Source organism: Theropithecus gelada, chromosome 17 (assembly GCF_003255815.1).
Source record: "Theropithecus gelada isolate Dixy chromosome 17, Tgel_1.0, whole genome shotgun sequence".
In the NCBI taxonomy this organism is placed as follows: domain Eukaryota; kingdom Metazoa; phylum Chordata; class Mammalia; order Primates; family Cercopithecidae; genus Theropithecus; species Theropithecus gelada.
The window spans coordinates 10,303,248-10,317,449 of NC_037685.1; positions in this window are offsets into that span (position 1 = coordinate 10,303,248).

Here is a 14,202-nt window from a genome sequence, read left to right on the forward strand (position 1 = left end):
AAAACTTGATTGGATATTTATCGTGTGCCAGCATGGTTTAATGCCTGATGTTTGGGGCTGTAAGTGGATACAGTAGAGAGTTGACCATAACAAAGGTGAATTCTGGAACTCTTTAGTCTAAGATTTTTCCAGATTTTCTGAAAGTGCATATATTCATATACAGATAGAAACAGATATGAAAATTGGTCGTGTTTCATCACTACTCACGTGGCAAAAAGGTCATCTCTGAGGTTTTAAAACACAACATAAAAAATCGAAAAATATAAATTTATCTTTCCATAAGATTTCCAAAATTGCACTAAATTTCTCTGTCTTATTTATTTATTTATCTTTATATGTTTATTGAAACAGAGTCTCATTTTGTCGCCCAGGCTGGAGTGCAATGACTGAATCTCAGCTCACTGAAGCCTCCATCTCCCAGGTTAAAGCAATCCTCGTGATTCAGCATCCCAAGAATCTGGGATTACAGGCGCGTTCCACAACCCCTGGCTTTTTTTTTTTTTTTTTTTTTTTTTCAGTAGAGATGGGGTTTTGCCATGTTGGCCAGGCTGGTCTCCAACTCCTGGCCTCGAGTGATCCACCTACCTCGGCCTCCCAAAATGTTGGGGTTACTAGGTGAGCCACCTCGCCCAGCCTAATTTCTCTGTCTTCAGCCAATGAACACATGTTCAGCATTTATATAAAGCAATACTTCAGAGCACTACTCAGGGACTTAGCTTCCTATTGCTGCTGGAACAAATTACCACAAACTTAGTGGCTGAAACCAATGAAAATGTATTGTCTTATAGCTCTTGAGGCCTTAAGTATGAAAAGGGTCTTAGGGGCTAAAATCAGTGTGTTGGTAGGACTGTGCTCCTTTATAGACACGCTACAGAATAGTTTGTTCTGCTGTCTTTTCCAGCTTCTAGAAGCCCCCTGCATTCCTTGGCTAGTGGTATCCTTCCATCTTCAAATTCAGCAATAACCATTTTCACACTCCATCACTCTGACAAGCTTCTGCTCTCTTTTCCACTTTTCGGGACAATGTTTACATTGGAACCCCTCAGGTAATCTAAAATAATCTTCCCATATTGAGGCTTGGTGACCAACAACCTTCATTCCATCTGCTATTTTAATTTCCTTGACTTCAAAACCTGACCTATTAACGGGTTCTGGGGATTAGTCCATTGGGACATTGCTCTGACTACCACACATATGTTGCTTAGTTGACATAGAGAGACTTTTGATTTGCTAAGAGTTGTAGACAGAAAGTTTAATTCTGCCATTTAAAATACCAAATTATCTCTACTCATACTAACTTTTAATTATTTCCTTAAATTATACTGTAAAATTGTGTATTGTCTGTAGAGTTCCTTTCAGATATTCCTACAGAATTTTTTCCTTGGGATGACAAAGGTTACTTATTTACAGAAGCAGAAAATATCTGTTTAATCTTCTTAATATTAATAATAATACATCAATGAATTCAAATTAAGATGCAGATTAATTGATGAAGTGCAAAACATATGAAGTTTTTAAAAACTGGCAAGTTCTAAAATATTTATAATTCAGACACCAGTTTCAATATCTTATCCCTTAATGCCTACACAAAATTAAATAAAATATTTACTCTAAATATTGTGGTGAGTCCACAGCTATCCTGATATTCATTCAAATTCTTAGCAATTGGGAGATGGAGGACGAGAGGTTGCCTATGATGTTTTGGTCTACTGTGACTCTTGCCTCAACTTTCTGAGGGATTGAAGTTTGGGAATTATTTCCTCATTCTGCTACTTTCTATTATTTGTGTATATGCTCACATGCACACACATAAAAAAACACAACAGTATACATATACACATATGTGTGTATATATGTATGTGTGTATATGCATATATGTATGTGTGTAAATACATATACGTATATATGTGTGTATATACATGCACAAATATATACGTATATGTATTTACACACATGTATGTATACATGTATGTAGCTATATATACATATGTGGAGTACAGTGGTGCAATCTCAGCTAACTGCAACCTTCACCTCCCAGGTTCAAGCAACTCTCCTGCCTCAGCTTCCCTAGTAGCTGGGACTATTGGCATGCATCATCATGCCTGGCTAATTTTTGTATTTTTAGTAGAGATGAGATTTCACCATGTTGGCCAGGGTGGTATTGAACTCCTGACCTCAGGTAATCCACCTGCCTCGGCCTTCCAAAATGCTGGGGTTACAGACATGAGCCACATCACCTGACATTCATTTCTTTAATGACATTTTTTGTATAGAAAAGGTCTTTAATTTTGAATAGTTTCTAATTATTAATTTTTATGTGTGGTGCTTTCCGCACTTTAATTTTTAAGATAAACATTTGCTTAAATAAACTTTAAGACAAATATTTATTTTAAAGTATTTGCTTATCTCAGGTTGCAAAGAAGTTCTCTTGATTTTTCAGTATTTTTATACTGTTAGCTTTTATATATAATAAATTTCTTGTTAAAATATGTGTACTATTGATATGGACAGGAAGCAGGGAAATATTGGGTAAATGAGGGCAGTCCCCGGTGAGAGTCACACCCTTAAGCCTGGACCCATGGCCAAAAGTGAGAACATGCAGTACTGTTTTCCTGCCCAAATGTTGCCTTTTCCAAAACCAACCTGGCCCAACCCACCCCCTGTCTCGTGCCCGTAAAATCCCCAGGCCCCAGTGGTGGAGCAACAGAGTGGCAGAGAAGGAAAGAGAAGCAGCAGCCATAAGTTGGAGGGAAGCAGCTTGACTTTTAGAGGGATGGCTTGACAGTGGGATCTCAGAGAAGAGTTTGGCCAGAGATGCCCAAACTCCAAAAGGAAGGCCACCTTCCCACTCTGTCCGCTTCCCAGCTCCCCATCCAACTGAGAGTCACTTCCACCACTCAATAAAATCTTCCACATTCACCACCCTTCAATTCATTCAAGCGACCTGATTCTTCCTGGATGCCAGACAAGGACCCAGGTGCGGGTGCAAGAGGCTCTCACACTGACCCTCTACTGAGCTGTTTAACATTTAAACTGTTCATAGATGGCAAAGCTAAAAGAGCACTCTCTAACACACGCCCTCTGGGACTCCAGGGATTGCAAACAACCCCTAGACACTGCTGTAGGCCCACATAGAGTCCTGCTCCTGCGAATTGCACAGATATGCTTGTCCCAGCCTCTGAACCCATTCACTTGCATATTTCCCCTCCTGCAAGGGGTTGAGAGCAGTGTACTAAGTAAACAAGCCAACCCCTTTGCAAGTCCCACAAAGAGGTCAAGGGAACTATCCTGTTTCACTATGGTCTAGGGTTCATATTTATTTTATTTCATATGAATATCCAGTAGTTCTAAGAGCATTTGTTGTAAAGACTTTCTTTTTTTTTTTTTTTTTTTTTACCTTTGAATTGCATAGGGACCTATGTTAAAACATGTATGTATCTCACTAAAATCACATTGTTTTGATTACTCTAGCTTTGTACTGTCTTGAAATAAGATACTTTAAGTCCTGTAACTTAGTTAATTTTCCAAATATTTCATCTATTTTAGGTCATTTGCAAAACTGAGTTAAGAGAGCAGGAATGATTTACTTTATTCCACTCTTGTGAGATGGCAATACAAAACTGTAATTTGACAATTACAAAATTAGATACTGTTTGTGAATTACACAAGAAAAGCCTTTTGGACTTTTTATTAGGATTCTGTTGAATGTAGATCAAATTAGGAAGAATTCACACCCAAACAATCCAGAAACATAGTCTCTCTTTCTCTTTATTATTTATGTCTTTTAAAAATGATTTCAGTAAGGTTTTGTAGGTTTTATAATAGATGTCTCACATTTACTTGTAAAAACTTATTTGGAAATATTTTATGTTTTTGGCAAGACTTAACAGAACTTTAAAATTCATTTTTCATTTTTTCCTGCTAGTGTATAAAATTCAAATTATTTTAAGAGTAAACTTATGAACACTTGCCAAATTCATTTATTCTAATAGCTGTCTTGTAGATTCTTTAAGATTGTATAGGTAAGCTATCATGTCAATAAGAAACAATTTTACTTCTTCTTTTCTGCTATTTATGTCATTTATTTCTTTTACATGCCTATTTTGCTATAGTTAAGACTACTAGCGGAATACTGAATAAAAAGGGCCATTCTTACATTGTTTTCAAGTTTAGGAGGAAAGTATAGGATATTTTACTATGAAGTAGCATAACTGAAGGTTTTCCATAAATGCCCTGAATCAGAAAGAAAAAATCTTGTTGTCTGAAAGTCTATATCAAAATGGTTACTGAACTTTGTCAACTTCTTTAATGCATCTTTGAAAATGAACATCTGTTTTTTCATTTGATTCTGTGAATATGGTTAGGTTATATTATTTGATTTGTGACTATTGCACACATGTTACATTCCTGGAACAAATTCTATTTAATCATGATGCATTATCTTTTTTATAAGTTTTATATTCAATTTGATAGTATTTTGTTAAGAAATATAACTATGTTTATGTAGGAAGTTAGTCTGTATGCTATTTTCTGCAATGTCTTTTTGGGTTTTATTTTTAGATTCATGTCAACTTTTTATATAAAACTGGTAAACACCCATTCTTTCTTGTGAAAGAGTTGTAAGATTGAGTTTTTTTACTATGAATATTTATTAGAATTTGCCTGTAAAACCATAAAGTCCTAGAACATTTTCCTTTTAATACAGAAAGATAATGAACTCAATTTCTTCAATTGATATTGAGATAGTCAGACAGTATGTTTCATCTTTGTGAATTGATTAGGACATTTTATTTATCAAGAAAATTATACATTTCATTAAAGTTGTGAAAGTTTGTGGTCTATATTTATTCACATTATTCTGTTATTACTGTTTTCAAGTTTTTAAGATCTGTAATGGTAGCTCATCTTTAAATACTAATATAACTACTTTCTGTTATATTTTCCCTGGATAATTCTAGATAGGGATATCTTGATTTTTTTTTAAATTCAAATTATTGGCTTTGTTCATTTTCCAGATTTTTATCTTTTTTATATTCCACTAAGTTTTTCTATTAAATATTTTAGTTCTGTCTACTTTGACTTTATTTTGATTCTGGAAGTTTTTTTAAAAAAACCTATGTAAGGTATTATGTCTTAGATTACTAAGTTCAGCTCTTTCCTCCTTTTGAATATTATCATTTCAAGCTAAGACTTTCCTCTGAGCACAAATCTAGATGCAGCTATCACATCTTTATATTTTTATTTTATTATAATTTAGTTTTCATTATTTTCTGCTTTCCTTGTTATTTATTTTTCTTAACTCATGAATTATTTAGAAGTGTGTTGTTAAATTTTCATATTTTTTTGGGTGGGAGCTTCTTAAATACCTTATTTGTATTGTTTTCTAATTTAGTCCATTGCAGTCAGAGAATATACTCTGTATGATACCAATAATTTTAAGTTTATTATTACTTGCTTTAAGATTCATTATATGGCTTACTTGGTGAATGAACCTTGTATGCATATTTACTTGAAAATCATTATTCTGCACTTACTGAGTAGTGCTCCATATGGTGCTTAATAGTATGGTTTAGATGACTTGTGTATTTACTGATTTTTTTTTTTTTTTTTTTGAGACGGAGTCTGGCTCTGTTGCCCAGGCTGGAGTGCAGTGGCCGGATCTCAGCTCACTGCAAGCCCTGCCTCCCAGGTTCATGCCATTCTCCTGCCTCAGCCTCCCGAGTAGCTGGGACTACAGGCGCCCGCCACCTCGCCCGGCTAATTTTTTTTTTTATTTTAGTAGAGACGGGGTTTCACCGTGTTAGCCAGGATGGTCTTGATCTCCTGAACTCGTGATCCGCCCGTCTCGGCCTCCCAAAGTGCTGGGATTACAGGCTTGAGCCACCGCGCCCGGCCTTTACTGATTTTTTTAAATCTAGTTCTTCCATTGGTTGCCCGGAAAGAATTGTTAAGACATCCTGTTATAACGATGAAATTGTTTATACTATGAGTTTTTGCCTCATGTATTTTTAGGCTCTGCTTACACGTTTATAATTATTAGCTCTCCTGTATGAATTAAGCCTTAATCTTTATGTAATATTCCTTTTTATCCTTAGCAATAATTTTTATCTTGAAATATGATTTTTGCTGATATTTATGTAGTCACTATATCCTTCCAAAGTTTACTATTTGCAAAGTATATATTTATTTTTTCCACCTATTTTCAACTTTTTATTTAAAGTGGCCCTTGTAACCATTTGCTTTGCTCTTGCCTATTTCACCTTTTTGGTAATCTGGTAATCTGTGCCTTTAATTAGGGTATTTATTTGATATTATTAAATGTAGATCCTTGTAGAGTTGGACTTAGAGCTATCACTTTATTACAGTTTTCTCATCTGATTTTCCTTCTGTTTCCCATTTTCTAACTTCAACTGAATTGTTGAAATAATTTTAGAATTATATTAATTCATTGAATTTTATGTGATACTGTTATTCATAATCCTTTGTTTGGAATACTGTAGCATGAGAACAACTTCAAAGGAATGTTTCAGCTTGACGAGTTAGGGAAGGATTCTTACAGAGTTTTACTGTGATTGGTCAGCTGAAGTCCCACTAGTTAGGGAAATAATTGTCTAAAGATGATCCTCTAAGACAGAGGGATTATTCTGTGGCTCAGCAGCCAGTCATTGGGAAGTTATCAAGAAGAATAGGAGGGATAGTTATGAGAGCCAAGGTCATATGTAGGCTAGAGTGAACAAGTTTTAGTATTTAAAATTTGTTTACACTACCCTACTTTGTTTTGACTTAATCTATTTCACTTTTACTCACAGTAAATATTTCCATTCTAAATATTTTACCTACTTATTCATTTCCTTTGTATCATTTGTTTGTCTGTTTGGAATGGAAACTTCATAAGTGCAGAGCTCCTGTTTATCCTGTTCTAAGTGTTGCCCATGTCTACATCAGTGCATAGCACTTAATAGAAATTCCAGAAATATTTCTTGAATTAAATTGCCTTAGAGAATAGATGATCTTTGGATACTACTCTCAGATTCCCTATCACGAACGAAACTAACTCTTTAGAATTTAGGTAAATTCTTTCTTTTGTTGCCTTCCAGTTCCCTCAAGTTCTAACTTTTTACAACATGAGGACTAAGTTTAACCATTTTTTTTTTCTATTCAGTAGACAGCAGTATACCAAGGATATAGCAAGCAAACAAATAAGGAGAAAGAAACAAATGGGTATAACCATTATGATGCAGAATGTGACCCTCCTTTACAGGGTATTTGGCTCATTCAGGTTCCAAGTACAGTTGAAGTTTATTTTAAAATATCTACAGCAATGAGAGAAGAAACTAGATGGACAGGTAATGACTTCTTTCCTCTCTGACGCAGATGAGATTTGTAATTTCCATTCCATTAAAACACCTTTTCATACTTTAAAGTCAAAATTATCTTTACTTGCATTCCAAATTATACATTAATATAGACCCCATTTGCATTTTAAACTAGGCAATACTACTTTTCAGTCCGAATCTTGATGGTTTCACTTTAATTTGCAATTATGTTTTAAGGGAAGTCATATTTTCTCATAGTAGTTTCCCACTGAGAAATTTATTCTATTTCAAAACACATTTTGAACTGTGTTGTTATGTTTTCTCTCCTAGTGTTCATTCCTTTCTTCCTCCAGGACCAGATTGTGTGATTCGATGCCTGCAACCCATTTCTTACATTCCTTAGCTCCTTCTTTTGTACTTTGTGTGGTCATATTTAATGTTTAATACCATTAGATTTTAATTATACCAAAAAGCAAAAAGATTTTAAAATGGAGATACAGAATTCTGAATATACAGCTAGTGTCCTATTTTAACAATTCTTAAAAAGTAAATGCGTTGTAACACAAATTTGCTTACAGTATAATTGTTTTTATCAACATCGATGCTCTAGACAAGAAATTCTGCAAGAAGTTCCTCATTATTCCATTTTTGTTTGGCAAATGTCTTTACATTGTAATATTTTCCAAGTTTGATTAGATACCTCTAAAGATTTCTGAATAATTAACATCTTTTTCTAACACATTTTCCTCAAGTTATATTTCTATTTGTTTACAGGCTTGATCTCAGTTTGTGACTTGCCTGCAATGTTTTCCATTACAGTGCACTGTTTGAAAATGCCTTGATGGTGATAATCACTGGGCTCCTGGAGTGTGATTGGTGTGGTGAGCATCCCTGACTTGCCTTTTAAATTTTCTTCATTTTTCCACAGTTAAACAGATTTTACTCTTGTTTACAATTGGCCTCTTGCTTTTAATTATTTTGTCAACTAGGTAGTGTCATTATCTTTCAGTACAATTTTGTAATATGTGATTTTCATTTTCTTCAAATTTCTATCCTATGATTTTTTTTTCTAACTGCCAATTGACTACTGAAACTAATTGACTTCGAAATGTAGGGATAAATTTCATGAATTTTATTCATGCAAATTTTCTTGCTGTCTCTTTTCATGTAATCCTTTTGCCTTAAATGGTAATATTGCTATGTTTTATGTAAGATAACATTTTCTTTATATTCTTTTTCTTCTGGTTCCAGTCTATGATTCTTTTAAGCAATACCTATAAGTTTCTGGGTGAGAGAACCACTAAACCCTTTCTAAAGCAGGAATGCATGTGCAACGCACAAAGCAGATCCAATCGTGTTGCCCTCTTTACTACTTATTTCCATAGCATCTTCAAGCTAATCTTTTAATTCTTCTGTCTAAATCACATTGTTCCAAGATTTCTTCTACAGCATTGAAATATTCCTTTATGTAACTCTGGATCTACAATAAGCCAATAACTGTTCAAATTATAGGACTGATTAAGTACGAATTTCGTTGCTTTTCTCTGTTTGATTTTGAATTGTCTACATATTAAAATGCTACATTTTATTAGTTAATGTTATGAACTGGAAATTACATTCCAAAAATCATATTCAAATTGACTTATTTTAAAAATTATACTCCTTCTTTAATTGTTCAAAATATGAAAGAACCAATTCAAGTGTTTCTGTTACACACACACACACACACACACACACACCACACGTGATCATTTATGCTAAATAGGTCAATGACCTAAATAGACTTGTGGTAATAACAAGAGAGACCATTTAAAATAAAAGATTCTTACTATTTTATACAAGTTTATTGTTTTCACAGTAAAGTCCAGATCTGTTGTGGTAAATATTTTGTTGAAAGTTCTGTATTCTTATTAGGCATATTTAAATTCCTTTTAAAAATTTAGGTAGTTTACTGAGTAAGATACCAAAGAAGTCTTGTATTTTTAAGAAGTATATTGTCTTATTTGTGGATCTCAAAGGCCTATTTGTCATAGGAATCCTTCTGATCCATCTGCACCCAGCCCGTCTGTGAGAACCCTAACATTTTATTAAGCAGGTAGGCACAAACTGTTAGGTTGGCAAGACAGGCAAAATCAAGAGTTTTATAGCAGGTGTATATCAAGAAACATCCAAGTAATAACAATAGTGTTACCAATTTACAGGCTCTTTAGCTTCCAGGTCTAATAATTTGTTTGATTTTAGACATGATTCACACTACCTACAAATGTTCTCTTTATATAGTACACTTGTATTAAATTGATTTGACAACTTCTAGAATTTTTCTTAAGGGTAAGATACAGGCATCGAGGTCAGATTTGATTGGCTGGCAACAATAAGAACTTTGCAATGGTGTCATTTGGGATAAACAACAAAAAACAGTATCAACAACTTTTGACAAGGAAGGAGACTTTAGAGGACAAAATGCATATTTGTTAGTCACTTTCCATGTGCTATTCAACTTATTCCTCAGAAAGCCCCTACAAATTAGGTATTCCCATTTTACAGATGAAGAAAGATTACTCCTGGTTGCTATAATCAGTCAGATCCTACAAGTAATGAGCCTCAGTAGCTTTTATTATTATTTATTTATTTATTTGTTTATTTTGAGATGGAGTCTCGCTCTGTCACTCAGGCTGGAGTGCAGTGGCGCCATCTCAGCTCACTGCAACCTCCACCTCCGTGATTCAAGTGATTCTCCTGCCGCAGCCTCTCGAGTAGCTGGGCTACAGTCGCCTGCCACCAGTCCCAGCTAATTTTTTTGTATTTTTAGTAGAGACACGTTTTGCAACGTTGGCCAGGCCGGTCTCGAAATCCTGACCTGAGGTTATCTACCCGCCTCAGCCTCCCAAAGCGCTGGGATTACAGACGTGAGCCACTGTGCCCGGCTGACTTTTTTTGTGTGTGTTTGTTTTGTTTTTTTTTAAGATGGAGCTCACTCTGTCACCTAAGCTGGAGTGCAGTGTTGCCATCTCGGTTCACTGCAATCTCAGCCTCCTGGGCTCAAGTGATTTTCCTGCCTCAGACTCCTGAGTTGCTTGGACTACAAGCACTCCACCACGCCCGACTAATTTTTATATTTTTAGTAGACACAGGGTTTCACAATGTTGGCCAGACTGGTCTCAAACTCCTGACCTCTGTTGATCCACACGCCTGGGCCTCCCAAAGTGCTGAGATTACAGGTGTGAACTGTTGCGCCCAGCCCTCCAGTGGCTTACTGATTCTTCCATGCGAGCCCCTGTATCCACCCACTCATAAATGTCATTTGAGCCCAACCTGAGGTTCCTGATGGGGAACTGGACACAGTGGAGTGGGCAGAATCAGAGACATGATGAGGCCTTAAAAAGGTGAAGCTAGGATTTAAGCCTAGGTGTATCTTACTTCAAAGGACTGCATTTTAATACACCATCTTCTGATTGAAGTAAAAATCAATTTATTAATCAAGTTAATGGTCTTTTAAACTTGTAATACATTATAAAAGTAGTTATTGATCATATGCTATAAGCCAAGAGCTCTGAAGGATTATCGTGTATGCATTGGTTATTCTTCCCTTCCCAATTTCCAGCTTTCAGTAAAGTGTATATGTGCATGTTTGTATGTGTACATGTGTCTATATATAGACACACACATATGTATATGTATATATACCTACATATGTGTGTATATGTGTGTATATATACATATACATGTACCTACATATACACATACATATACATGTACCTACATATACACATACATATATGTGTATATACATATATGTCTACATACATATACATCTGAGAGATTATTGTGTATACATTATTCTTCCCAATTTCCAATTTTCAGTAAAGTATACACATTGTGGTTGGACAGGGGATGTAGCCATGGAGGGTGAGCTGAAGAAGGGCGGGGCGTCGCCTCTCCCAGGAAGCACAAGGGGTCGGGGGATTTCCCTTTCCTAGCCAAGGGAAGTTGTGACAGACTACCTGGAAAAACAGGACACTCCTGCCCAAATACTGTGCTTTCCCCAAGGTCTAAGCCACCGGCAGACAAGGAGGTTCTCTCCCGTGCCTGGCTCGGCAGGCCCCATGCCCATGGAGCCTTGCTCAATGCTAGCATAGCAGTCTGAGATCAAACTGCAAGGCCACAGCCTGGCTTGGGGAGAAGCATTCACCATGACTGAGGCTTGAGTAGGTAAACAAAATGGCCAGTAAGCTTGAACTCGGCAGAGCCCACCACAGCTCAACAAGGCCCACTGCAGCTCAACAAGGCCCACTGCCTCTAGACTCCACCTCTGTGGGCAAGGCATAGCTGAACAAAAGGCAGCAGATAACTTCTGCAGACTTAAATGTCCCTGTCTGACAGCTCTGAAGAGAGCAGTGGTTCTCCCAGCATGGCATTTGATCTCTGAGAATGGACAGACTGCCTCCTCAAGTGGGTCCCTGACCCCCATGTAGCTTAACTGGGAGATATCTCCCCTTAGGGGCTGACAGATACATCATATAGGAGGCTACCCCTCTGGGATGAAGCTTCCAGAGGAAGGATCAGGCAGCAATATTTTCTGTTCTGCAATATTTGCAGTTGTGCAGCCTCCGCTGGTGACTCCCAGGCAAACAGGATCCGGAGTAGACCTCCAGCAAACTCCAACCGTCCTGCAGTTTAGGGAACTGACTGTTAGAGGGAAAACTAACAAACAGAAAGGAATAGCATCAACATCCACAAAAAGGTCATCTACACCAAAACCCCATCTGTAGGTCACCAACATCAAAGACCAAAGGTAGATGAAACCACAAAGATGGGGAGAAACCAGAGCAAAAATGGTGAAAAGTCTGAAAATCAGAGCACCTCTTCTTCTCCAAAGGATTGCAGCTCCTCACCAGCAACGGAACAAAGCTGGACAGATAATGACTTTGATGTATTGACAGAAGTAGGCTTCAGAAGGTCATCAATAATAAACCATTAACAGATGAACAGAAAGCCAAATCGTGAGTGAAAACAAACAGAATAAAATACCTAGGAATCCAACTTACAAGGGATATGAAGGACCTCTTCAAGGAGAGTGATAAACCACTGCTCAACAAAATAAAAGAGGACACAAACAAATGGAAGAATGTTCCATGCTCATGGATAGGAAGAATCAATATCGTGAAAATGGCCATACTGCCCAAAGTAATTTATAGATTCAATGCCATACCCATCAAGCTACCAATGACTTTCTTCACAGAATTGGAAAAAACTACTTTAAAGTTCATATGGATTCAAAAAAGAGCCTGCATTGCCAAGACAATCCTAAGCTAAAAGAACAAAGCTGGAGGCATCATGCTACCGGACTTCAAACTATACTACAAGCCTACAGTAACCAAAACAGCATGGTACTGGTACCAAAACAGCATGGTACTGGTACCAAAACAGAGATATAGACCAATGGAACAGAACAGAGGCCTCAGAAATAACACCACACATCTACAACCAACTGATCTTTGACAAACCTGAGAAAAACAAGAAATGGGGAAAGGATTCCCTATTTAATAAATGGTGCTGGGAAAACTGGGTAGTCATATGTAGAAAGCTGAAACTGGATCCCTTCCTTACACCTTACACAAAAATTAATTCAAGATGGATTAAAAACTTAAATGTTAAACCTAAAACCATAAAAATCCTAGAAGAAAACCTAGACAATACCATTCATGACATAGGCATAGGCAAGGACTTCATGATTAAAACACCAAAAGCAATGGTAACAAAAGCCAAAATAGACAAATGGGATCTAATTAAACTAAAGAGCTTCTGTACAGCAAAAGAAACTACTATCAGAGTGAAAAGGCAACCTACAGAATGGGAGAAAATTTTTGCAATCTACCCATCTGACAAAGGGCGAATATCCAGAATCTACAAAGAATTCAAACTTTCAAGAAAAAAACAAACAACCCCATCAAAAATTGTGCAAATGCTATGAACAGCCACTTCTAAAAAGAAGACATCTATGCAGCCAACAGACACACGAAAAAACGCTCATCATCACTGGTAATCAGAGAAATGCAAATCAAAACCACAATGAGATACCATCTCATGCCAGTTAGAATGGCAATCATTAAAAAGTCAGGAAACAACAGATGCTGGAGAGGATGTGGAGAAATAGGAACACTTTTACACTGTTGGTGGGACTGTAAATTGGTTCAACCATTGTGGAAGACAGTGTGGCGATTCCTCAAGGATCTAGAACTAGAAATACCATTTGATGTAGCAATCCCTTTACTGGGTATATATCCAAAGGATTATAAATCATGCTACTATAAAGACACATGGACACATATGTTTATTGCGGCACTATTCACAATAACAAAGACTTGGAACCAACCCAAATGTCCATCAACGATAGACTGGATTAAGAAAATGTGGCACATATACACCATGGAGCACTATGCAGCCATAAAAAAGGATGAGTTCATGTCTTTTGCAGGGACATGGATGAAGCTGGAAACCATCATTCTCAGCAAACTATCACAGGGACAGAAAACCAAACACCTCATGTTCTCACTCACAGGTAGGAATTGAACAATGAGATCACTTAGACACAGGGTGGGAAACATCACACCCCAGGGCCTATTGGGGGGGCCAGAGGGTGGGGGAGGGATAGCATTAGGAGAAATACCTAATGTAAATGATGAGTTGATGGGTGCAGCAAACCAACATGACACATGTGTACCTATGTATCAAGCCTGCACATTGTGCACATGTACCCTGGAACTTAAAGTATAATTTAAAAAATAAAATAAATAAATAAATAAATAAATGGAAATATATATATGTGTGTGTATATATACATATACATATAAATTGGTTAGGTATGATGATGCCTCCCTGTAATCCC